Source organism: Sinohyriopsis cumingii, chromosome 9 (assembly GCF_028554795.1).
Source record: "Sinohyriopsis cumingii isolate HCF-2022 chromosome 9, ASM2855479v2, whole genome shotgun sequence".
NCBI lineage: Eukaryota > Metazoa > Mollusca > Bivalvia > Unionida > Unionidae > Sinohyriopsis > Sinohyriopsis cumingii.
In genome coordinates, this window is record NC_142969.1 from 86,982,209 (window position 1) to 86,994,010 (window position 11,802).

Here is an 11,802-nt window from a genome sequence, read left to right on the forward strand (position 1 = left end):
TCCTATCTTAGTTTGGTTCTCAGATGTCGTTGGTTGTCTGTCGGTGTGATGGTTTTCCCATAAGTAAGGGTGAGGACTCTCAGCAATGTACATTCCGTTTCAGCTACTGATTGAAAAAGTGAGTTGTATTATTCGCATTTGTATTCACACGATGCACTCTTTTCTTTGTACGCCGATTATTGGGTTGTAGAAATGCGTGTTGGATTGCAGTTATGTGTATCAGTATTCAATTTTATAATACTCTATATAATTTAGATGCAATTACAGAGAGGCTTATTTCCATGCGTTGTACTGTTCATAAAGTATGTACTCGGGTCACTGAGAAAGTGTAATATCCTATGTGCAGTTTTGTAGAATACAAGGGGTGTAGTGATTGTGTACCACCACAATGAACTATGTGACTGTGTCATTCGGAACGGTATAGTTTTTTCGGCTTTCAGAAAGAGACTAGGATTAATACATGGTGATATTTCGCAAATTGATAAGGTTTTTGATGGTAAAATGTCGAGCTAGATGTCATAAAATACTTTTTTAAATCATAGGTGTTAAACATAATAATCATTCTGTTCTCAAACCCTTACTAAATGTCTGCACTTTTAAGGTTAGTGCTTTTCCCTCCACTTTGTAATGAAAACATCCACGAACTCGTTCGACTTTAAGTCACACGAAAGTATTGCTAGCCATGCTAATAATAAAGATACAAGATCTAGACATTGTGACGGCACGACATTGTCATAGCGTAATAACATAGTTTTTATTATATCACTCTCAGCTCGCGTGAAAAATATTATACGGCAGCAGCTTGAGAAGGTGCATTATAAATGTTTTGTCCTAACCAGCAAAGCACACTTACTCAGACCGAAGTTCATGTATTTGCTCATTAACTATAAAATGCAGATATTTTCTCTGATCCATTATTTCAAGCACTGACATAACTTTTTTCTTGATACATTTAGATATGTAACGAATCAGCTGCCTGTTCTTAAAAGAAGACGAATATCTGGCCACGGGAAAGCATCTCACATCGCTTATTTTGTATGCAAAATGTTCGTTAAAAACATTATATCTTTTAACTACGGATTTTGTAATAGCTGTGTTTCATGACTGCCAGCAGATAAGATCGTAATGAGAACAAAATGAAACATCAGATCACAATTTCTGTGTAAACCGACTTTAGTGTCAAACAATGTTTGACAATTCCAAGTAGATATATGGTTCATATCAATTATTATGTAACATGATATATAGTTTCGGTTAATAAATATATATGTCTCAGATGAAAGCAAAACTGCGATTGTTCATTACCACAACGAATACAACTTCATAGAGAATGCTTACTTGGATTATATTATCAGTCTGCAGACAACCAACATAAACTATCATCTCAGAAATACGTTGGAACAACTTAACCTATCCTTTGTGGAGTTAGTTCAATTTAACAAATTATGGTATAGGTTCAACAAACTACATTTGCCAGGAATATAGATATTTATTAGCCTTTTTCTAGATATACAAGGCATAACTGCTGTGTGCGAGATGCTATCAAACGAAATTGTATTAAACAATAATAAAGAGTTATTTCTGAGTACTTACATGCTTATATCAAAATACATATATTAGTTTGCAGAGTGCTCGGTGTATATATGTATTGTGTGTTGCTTTCTATATCAGGGGATGTTGAGAAAATTATAACGATACAATTATCTGACTATATATTCGCCACTGAGGTCCACTGGAGACCTTTGTATTAAAAGCATTATACAAGTTTTACATCATTTCTGTCTTCACATTTCTGAAATTACATGCATTGTTGATCAACAATTAATCTTAAAACTTTCGGAGTTGCATTAGACAGTGCTCATGACCATTTAAGAAGGCTACTTTCATATATAGTGAAAGATGTTCGTCTATATTGGCCTTCTGTAAACGATGTGTGTTTTGTTTACGCAGAAGGCTATGTGCAGCAGCATTGTTATCATGAAACAAATTTTAATATTTACCTGAGGTGGGACCGAATAGTGTGAGTGTAGTTGAATACACTGAGTCTTTAAAGTTTGACCAGATTTCTTGGCCTTTCTCGGAATTTGTATCGATTGTAACCAATTGACTATAAAGTTCTTAAAAACTGCACGTTTTACATTCACGTGTTTCAATTTCGCGATATTAAGTTACGGGTCATTTGCTAGACTGCTATTAAGCTTGCAATGCACACTAAGTCTCTTTGGTCAGTGAAGCATTCCGCGTTTCTCCTGACCTTCGTCACTCGGTCATCCTGCCAGAATTTTCCCTTAATGATGAAGTAATCAATATGATAAGATGGCTTAAAGCATGGATGCATTCAAGACGTCATGTTTCGGATTATGATAGCATGTTCGGCGCATTTTCTTAGCCGTATGACTCTGTGGCAGCTGCGTTTGCGAGGTAAACATTTTGCAAATGACACCTGGCCATTCCTATTGATCTGTGCTATACTCTAGCTTTGGAGTTAGCAAGGATGGTGAGGATTTGTGCCTTTGGAACTACTGTAGAAACCAACTCATGTTCTTGACAAAAAAGTATCCTTTATTCCATCCGTGTTGGACATGGAAGATTTATAGGCACTTATAGTAGTTGCATCTTGTTTTTCAGACAGTGGGATTGTCATTTGTATTAGTTGGTCATTCTCCCTATTTGTGTGGTTCGTGTGCGTGCTAGCTAGGTGTTACTTGATATCAAATCTAAGGCCATATTCTCTTCACTATTCTTATATTCGACCACTTAAGAAAACTGTATAATAGGCGTCATGTTTCTTGTCCTATTTCCGATGTGCTTGTACATTAATGTGCGTTCGTTCCAGGCAACGATTGTGAATTGAATCACCGTGGTATTCTTGCTAGATTGTAAAGCGTTAAATGTGACACCGTCAGCCGCGGTATGCTTACTAGGGTTAATGTAAAGCGAACAATGTTTAGGACACCTATTCTAATCAATAATCCATGCTACAGATGTTAGCCGTGTGATCCTTACAAGGTCTACTGAGACACGAAGGGGGCTAAAGAGTTCATCTGATGCATTGGCCTAGTGGAAAGCGATTCCGTGGCCTGAGCTACCTGTGTGCAGTTGCGCAGAGTCGCCCTCACACTCTCCCCCAGGCCTGTGTGAATTCAGCGGCACAACAATGTAGATACGTCTGGAGGAACGTCAGGATGCATTGTATGACCATCAATTCCTATTGAATCTGTACTGGTCATTTGCGTTGCCCGTAGAGTTCTTGCTATCTTTCATCAAAACCGGCAATTGAGCCTATCTGCGCAGCCGCCTGATCCACCAGAAGAAACTTAGTAGGGAGAGCCATCCCTCTATCAGCAATCACATGAAGCATCATCAATTGTTACTTGCGCGGATAATATAGATAGAACAGAAAAACTAACCACAAATGGCTTAAGATTTAAGACAGAAATGGATAATTTTTTAAGAAAAATAAACTGTAGATGTATAGAGAAGATTAAACATAGAAAGGAGAAACCTTACATATGAATACAAAAAAGACAAAGGTAGCATACTAGATAAATTCCTATTTGCCAATTATTATAAAAATATATACCTACAGGCAGGTATTATCGACTTCAAATTTTCCGGTCACAAACTAAAACACGTATATATAAGAAATACAAATTAAAAACAAATGGGAAAAAGGGAGATGGAAATTTAATAATAAGATTTTGAAGGAATCCAAATTTATTAGGAAAATTAGCGAAGAAATTAAAAAAATTGTAGAAAAAGGAAATAGGGATATAATCTATGAATGGGATAAACTAAAAGTAATATTAAAAAAGAAAGCAATACAAGTTGCAAAAATCAGGAAAAAGAAACAAAAAAAAAAAAAGAAACGATAAGTAGACAGTTAAAAAAACAACAGTACAATTGCAACAACAACTAAAAGCAAGGTTAAACAAAATACTGGATGATTAACAAAAGTGCAGGGAAATAAGAGCAGGAAAATTCACGAGTATCTACAAAAAAAAGCAGAAGGGCTCTACAAAAGAGATGAATAAAGGAGAGAAGGGAAAGTGTTTGATAGTTTTAAAATATGAATTAATTAGAGAGTGTTGGTTAAAAATAAAATTTCAAATCATATTAAAGAATCCTACACTAAGTTATATAAATCTGAATAAATACAAGACAAACAATTGACGAATATCTGCTAGGAATTGATTGCGAGGTGATGTCGTAAGAACACAAGAATTGTGTGATGAACTTATCTCAAAGGAAGAAATTTTAAACACAATTAAAATGTTAATACAAGGAAAATCCCAGGTTGAGAAGGACTCACCGCGGAATTGTTTCAAAAATTGAGCGGGGAGTTGTCGCCCATCGTGTAATGGTTGTTCAACAATATTCTGTTAAGAAATGACACTATGACAAATAGCATGAGGGGAGGAAAAATAGAATTCACATATAAGGGGGTAAGGGATAGAGAGGACCTAAAATCTGGAGACATATATCTCTCCTAAATACCATCTTTACAAGTTTAAGCAAAGTGGTAGCAGAAAGACTTAAGAAGGGGATGGTTAAAATAATCAACAACAATCAACTGTGTGCAGCAAAATGAAGAGATATCCAAATTAATATTTTAAGCATTAGAACGATAATATATTATATTAAGGAATGTGGTCTAAAAGGTGATATGGTACTCTTTGACCAGGATAAAGCCTATTATAGATTGGAACATACCTACAAACTAAAAGTCCTAGAGAAATTTGGTTTTGGAAATAACCTTCAAAAATGGACTAAAATCCCGTACAATAAAATAACTTCAAAAGTGCAGGTCAATTAGGCCAATACTTAGCAATTTGAAATTAAAAGATGAGTGCGGCATGGATGCCCACTATCGATGCTATCATATGTAATAGCAATAGAAATACTAAGTATAAAAAAGACTAAATAAAGGGATTGAAGGTATTATTGTTTCAAATATAAAGGAGGGAATACATTTTCTAAAGCATGCTGATTATTGCACGAACTTCATAAAAGACCATGATTACTTATAACATCTACTAATAAAATATAAAGAATTTGGAAAACCCTCAAGGCCTAAAATAAACCTTAAAAAACAGAAATCCTTTAAATAAGAAACTGGTGGGGGAATCACCCCGGAGTAAACACAGCAAATCAATGTAGAACCATCAGTTGATGATCAGCGGTGGTATGATGTACTTAAAGATTCTAATTAAAATGCAATTTTTTGGAATGAAGATGCATTGACATTATCAATTGTATAATTGATATTGATAGAGCTCCATCCATAGACGACCTTGATGGATTTATTAATAATGTCGTAGTATATGACGTCGTAATCTTGGATAAACAGACAAATCCAGCTCGGATATTTTCTGGAGTTAGGCATTAAAAAAATGATGTTATGTGTGTTACCCAGCGATACACACAAATGCCAAAAGTGATCAGAGATAATTGTAATATTTTAGTTGTGTTTAATGGAGTTGATACACATACTTTGAGGAATCTTCATCAGACCTGGTGTAGTGGATTACATGATTAAGTTCGAAAATTTCTTTTCAAGGAACAATTTGCTCTGCACGGATTTATAACAATACATTTACATGATCCCCGATCATGATATCGCATATGACTTGATATAATATTTGGATGAAATAATGATATAAGTATAGCAGTACAGTGGGTGCGACCTCAGTAAAACGTCTGAAGGGCAAAAGAAGACACGCATTTGTCTTAAAAATCACTAACTCCACTAAGTAAAAAAATAAACTAACCTAATCGAAGAAACTCTCGATAAGTTAGAGGCTTTGATTTGGAGTTATGGACCTTATCATTTTTGTTTTCGTAGGAAGCCTTATTTTTCCAAAAATGACGTTCTAACATAAGGTCTGTTCAACCTCTCTGCTGCTTAAAAATATACAACCGATCGCTTATGTATGTGTGTGTTAGCATGCGTATGTTCTTGTCTGTATGTGTCAAATGTATGCTTATAATCATCTGCAGCTACAAAATGACAGTATTATCACAATGACAATAACAATACGGACTAAACTATTATACTGTTGCATTTATTTCAAACAGTTGTAGCTCGCTAAATTTACACTGAGCGATAGTAATGAAACCATTCTACTATTTTGCATCATGACGAATGATTCCCTGAAAAAAATCAATTGAACCTAGTGCCATCTAATACTTTGGTTGAGAAGGCAAATAGTCCTTAAACCTTTACATCCTTGATAACAGCAGGTAAAATATGTTGATTTAGACCGGAAAGGAACCCTTTGGATGCCGAGACACTCGATAAGTTGCCTTCACAATCCTGTATTCATCCATCTACAACACAACACAGATATTACATTAATAGACTTCGAAACCATTCAGACCTTATCGACACTACCAAACAAAAATATACAAGAAAAGAGAAGCTGTCAGAGATTTAGATGCAAATTATTACTAGAAATAGACAAAAGTGATGGATCGTGGTTAGTTCGAGTGTTTCAAGACATAACTCGATCTGTTGTCCATGCCACCGACGATGATGGCAATTATACACATACTCAGATTGTGATATCTATGTATATATATTTATTCATCAGTTCTATCAAATGATTAATGCTTTTTGAATATCGAGATGTACTTAATGTTTCCGTTCTGTTCAAAACAATCTTGGGCCCCTATAAAATACATAATTTTAAATGGAAAATAATACCCGATTGGCATGACATTGATAATTATAAAATACAAATTAATATTGAGAGGTAATATGATATGGACAAGGTGTAGTGATTGAAGGTGTCTCCTGCTGTGGTCATAATTAGGATTGCTTTATTTTCCCATTAGGAATGATATCTGCCATTTTGTATGCTATATTTCCATATTTAGCTCTAATTGATATATATCACTCTCTCTTCCTCTTTTTTATCTCTCTATATTATACTGAACATATCTAAAATAATGTAATTTACGTAAGCAATAAGTGGCTCATAAACGCCTTGTAAAAATATCCCCCCAAAACCAAAGAAGCATATTTTAAATAACAACTTCGTTCAAGTACATTTATTTATGAATAGCACAAATTATTATCGACTGGCACTCATATCAATAATTATTGCACTCTTCAACAAATTTCAAACCTGTTAAGGACAAAACTCTGGATTAAATATAGCATGGACCGTTCTTTAATTAGCGATATTAACTTTCATCACGTTCATACTTAAGTTTAGCTAGTAAATAGAGTTTATTCCACTTTAACCATCTCATTTTTAAATTGAGCTAGAATGGCGTTTTACCAGACCTAGAAGGATCTATGATGATTGCTCTGATATAATTTGGTAGCGGTGCATGATGCTTGAATGGCTCTTATATTCGTGTCGCTGAGAAAACACGACATCAATGCTGAAGAAATATTATGAATAATATAGATTGATTTTATGTTCGATGTATAGCATCCACATACTAAAGTGAATTAACAACAATAATAAGGAAAAATAAAAAGCCTGCATTTACAGATAAATGTGTAAAATGGAGTACAAACAATATATATGCATCTCCCTGACACAGTCAGGACACAAAGTGTACTGTGGTGATATCGGTGCTTCACCTCTGAGATTGCCAGAAACTCCATCGGCTAAATACATTCAAGGTTATAATTAGTGCGGTCCTGGTACCCATCATCATATCCGACATGACGAGGGAGATCAGTCAAGACCTGAAGAGTATCCAATAAACGCTTTTGCTCAAGCATGACACGTTCATGATGTATTCAGCTTATAAAAGTAAAGATCTGGAACAACGATATATTGCAGATTTGAAGTTGGTTCACTCGTTAAATTCCATAAACAAATTAAGCTTTTAACTCTTTAGCTAACTGGATGGCAAGATATGCGATAAAAGGCAAATTATTATTCGGAGCCGATAATTAATCAACCCATTATTAAAATAGTGGAATCGATTTATTATAGCCTAATGGGATATTGGAAAGGTAGAGCAGCGACTCGCTGTTGCAGCGAATGTTACACGTTCTGTTGAAAAATTGTTAGCAAGACAGGCAATAAGGAACTACCACCACCTAGACAAATGCAGCATGCACATTTTGATGTCAGGACTCCTAATAAAGTTCATAAAGCAGATTTTTTATTTTTACCACATGATCGTATTAACATTGGAATACGTCAATTACCATACAAATACGTGTTAACTGTCGTTGACGTTGCCAGCAAATATAAGGAAGTAGACCCGTTATGATCTAAAACAAGAACTGAAATTTCTTCTGCTTTTGAACAACCTTGTCAACGAGGACTCTTACTATGGTCAACAACAATTACAAATTGATCCTGGCAAGGTATTTCTTGGTACAGTATCATCTCATGAAAATACATTACGTCAAAATCAGAAATATTGCAATTTATTGTGATGCGGCAATTGTGGAACCATTTAATCAAACACTTGCTGAGTGTTTTTTTGGATATCAATATGCGAATGAAATAATTCAAAAATATACGAAATCTCTGGTTGCAAGATTACAAGGTGTGATATCTGCATTAAATAACGGAATTACTCGAACAACTGCCATGAAACACATTAATGCGATTACAACAAAACATATACCATTACAACGAGATGACCTTTCAAAACAACCATACTAGGTAATGTTATTTTCGGTTATTTATATGAACCTGGTAAACTTTACGGTGGCAAAAAAAGAGCGACTGCTCCTATTTGGAGTATTACGACACATACAATATCTAGCGTGGTCAGATCCACGGGTAGACCGCAAACTACAGATTGGACTCAACTGCTCTCCAACGTGGATTTGTACAAAAGTAATTACAAGTAATTCCTGAAGACATACAATTACCACCGCGTTCACTTTTCTTACTTCTGGATCAAGTGCTATATGATCAACAGTTATGTATTCTCAACAATCCACATAATTCCTGAATCATTCGTGTGGAGACAATCGAATCAAAGTCGGTGGTTGATCACGATCGCCATACATTATTCCGGCAGTATTGTTTGTCAATAACCAACCAAGAACTATATTAAACGTTTCTAATGCAACGGTGCATATTTCATCCCTACTAATAATCCTTGGAATGTATTTCTTGCATATTGGTGCATGAGTCCATTTATCTCCCTTCCATCAAAAACAATCATGGCCAGTGCATGATTTAATATTTCCTTCTCTCGTTTCTCTAGCAAGTATGTGTGTAGGTGTTAATACAACTATTTTCTGAACATCTGTTCAAGAATAATTCGATAAAACGAGTTGTTTTACCATAACTTCCAGTCCCATTAAGGTAAACTGCTTTATGTCTAGCTACGGGATCAAATATCGATGGTGCAGATGATAATTTTGATATTAATTATATTTTTTGGGAAATATATACCCTTAATTTCACCGTCGTCGGATCCAGAATAATTAAGCATATTTTCTTGTTTTATTCTCCATTCACCCTATGAAGCAAAAGTGCCGATATGTAGTTGTCCTAGAAATCATGTATTCTTGTTGATATAAAATGAACCAGTAGCGACTTTGACAGCAAATTCAGAAACTCTATTTATCATCGATAATAGAGTTATCGAAACGTACACAAGCACTTAAGATATTAAATGAACAAACTACGGTGATTCACCATCAATATAACTCACAATTGTACTTAATTTTAGTTCCGTCTCATAAATTGACGTCGTTTCGACTCATAAAAGTATTTTTATTCGTTGTATCAGCAATTGTAAAATCTAACTCAGCATCACCTATATTCAATATTATATAAAGTCTTTTATGATAATATTGTCCTATTTGGTGAATTTACCGAATATATTTCTGCCTTTATATTTTGAGATTTTGTCCTCAAAATCAGTTATATCAGGATTGTCAACATCATAATATTTCTTTTGTTGTGCTAGCCAAACATCTTTCTGCGGACGATATGATATACTTGTTTCACTCACAATTGAGCATATACCGTAATAAAAATATTGGTGCCCACATTTTGTCTGAAAAATGTTTGCCAAAGCAGACATAACACACCGATTTTCAGCAAAATTAAATAACACAATACGAGCAAATCCAGTCAGGTCAAAATCCAGTAATGGTCCATTTATCTATAATCAGGTCGTCTCGTGTTCGGGATGTCCAAATCGCTCAAAATACTTACAACACTCTCCCATACCAAGAAAATGTCCCGGATAATATGCAACATCGATATGTCGTCGCTGAGTGTAACCGCGATTGCTCTGTAATTATCACCACGACCTGGACTTACACAATAGACTGTCTACTTAAATCAAAATATTCCAGAGAGAAGTAACAGATCGGCTACCGATTAATAAAATATATGTATGATATTGACTAACCAGTAATTATATTGTGAACACGCCCCATATATGTCATCAAAAGATGATAAGCACGCTATACATGATTATTGTCAAATTTTAGTAACATATTCAGATGGTTCTTGACATCCGTTTATTCGTAATGAAATCTCACTAAATCCAAGATCGTCAGATATAAAATATGACTATGAATCTGTGGGTTTAATTGCTCATAATTTTGAAAAGTAATGCCAATGCAGAAACACCTTGCTGGATGCTGTATGCCGTGTAAATAAACCATAAATATTAATCTGAACACTATCCATGGTTACTGTCAATCCATGATCGTAATGATTTACCACTTGAATCCATAAAGGAAAGAAATTTGTGTTTTTAAGCAATGAATGGAGTCATTATCGGCATCCACAATTAACGTTTTTTCAATATTCCTTTACCAGCATCGCCTGAAGCTCGCCATATAACAAAGGTATTATCACCTTTTTTAACAATTACAACTATATGTTTATCCCAGAAGATAACGTTTTTATAACGTTTCAACAAAATCCAAAGATGTGGGATTGTGGACTTGCGCATGAAAATCTTATACGTTCCCCCTTCAACGCCAATCGAAGGTTTATAAATCCTTTATTAAAATCTGGATTAGGGGAAGGAATCATAGCTTTTACATCAGCAGTTTCGCCTCTAGCAATGTCCCTTGGTCTTACTATTATAAATTAATTATAATCAGAGTCGTTAGATTCACCTTTGCAAACATCATTGACAGACCAGCTGATTTTGTATAATCATCAGAATATCTTGCTAAACCTATTATTGTTGTATCAACATCAACGTCTTCCTGTCTAGTTTCAATATTTCCTCCATCAATCATATACGTAGCTCTGCCAAGCAACGCCGTAATACCAGTAATGACAAAACCGATAATATAATCAGCTTTGTATACAGTATCGTCTTTTACAATTTCACCTTCTACTTCAATAAAAGCTTCGGCGGGTTGAAAGGTTCTGCTTGTATCTTCAACTTGTAATTCAATTCTTCCACGCTGATTTTGTTGTCGTACATCCCAATAATACATGTGATAATCACGTACCGATTCATCTTCATGGACTGTCACGTCCATATCAAACGCTGGATCAGATATACGCATAAACATTTTTATTAGATTTATTATCGGCTAAAACAAAGACGGCCTCCTCAAATACAACCTTTTTTTCTCTTTCTTGGATATGGGTATTTTTGCATCACTCGTTAACTCTGATAATTTTTGATTGGCAGCTTGATTTATTTTACTGAGTTTTGAAGGCAAAATTTAAGTGCTTGCCAATTTCGCTGGTGTCTGATATTTTCGACGTACTAACAGTGAAACTGTAATAGTCTGTGATTGAGTGTCGAAAATGCTTTACTGGCAACACTACCAACTGCGCCAGGCATTTGTTTACGAACAAAATCAACAGCCTTCAGTCCTAGTTG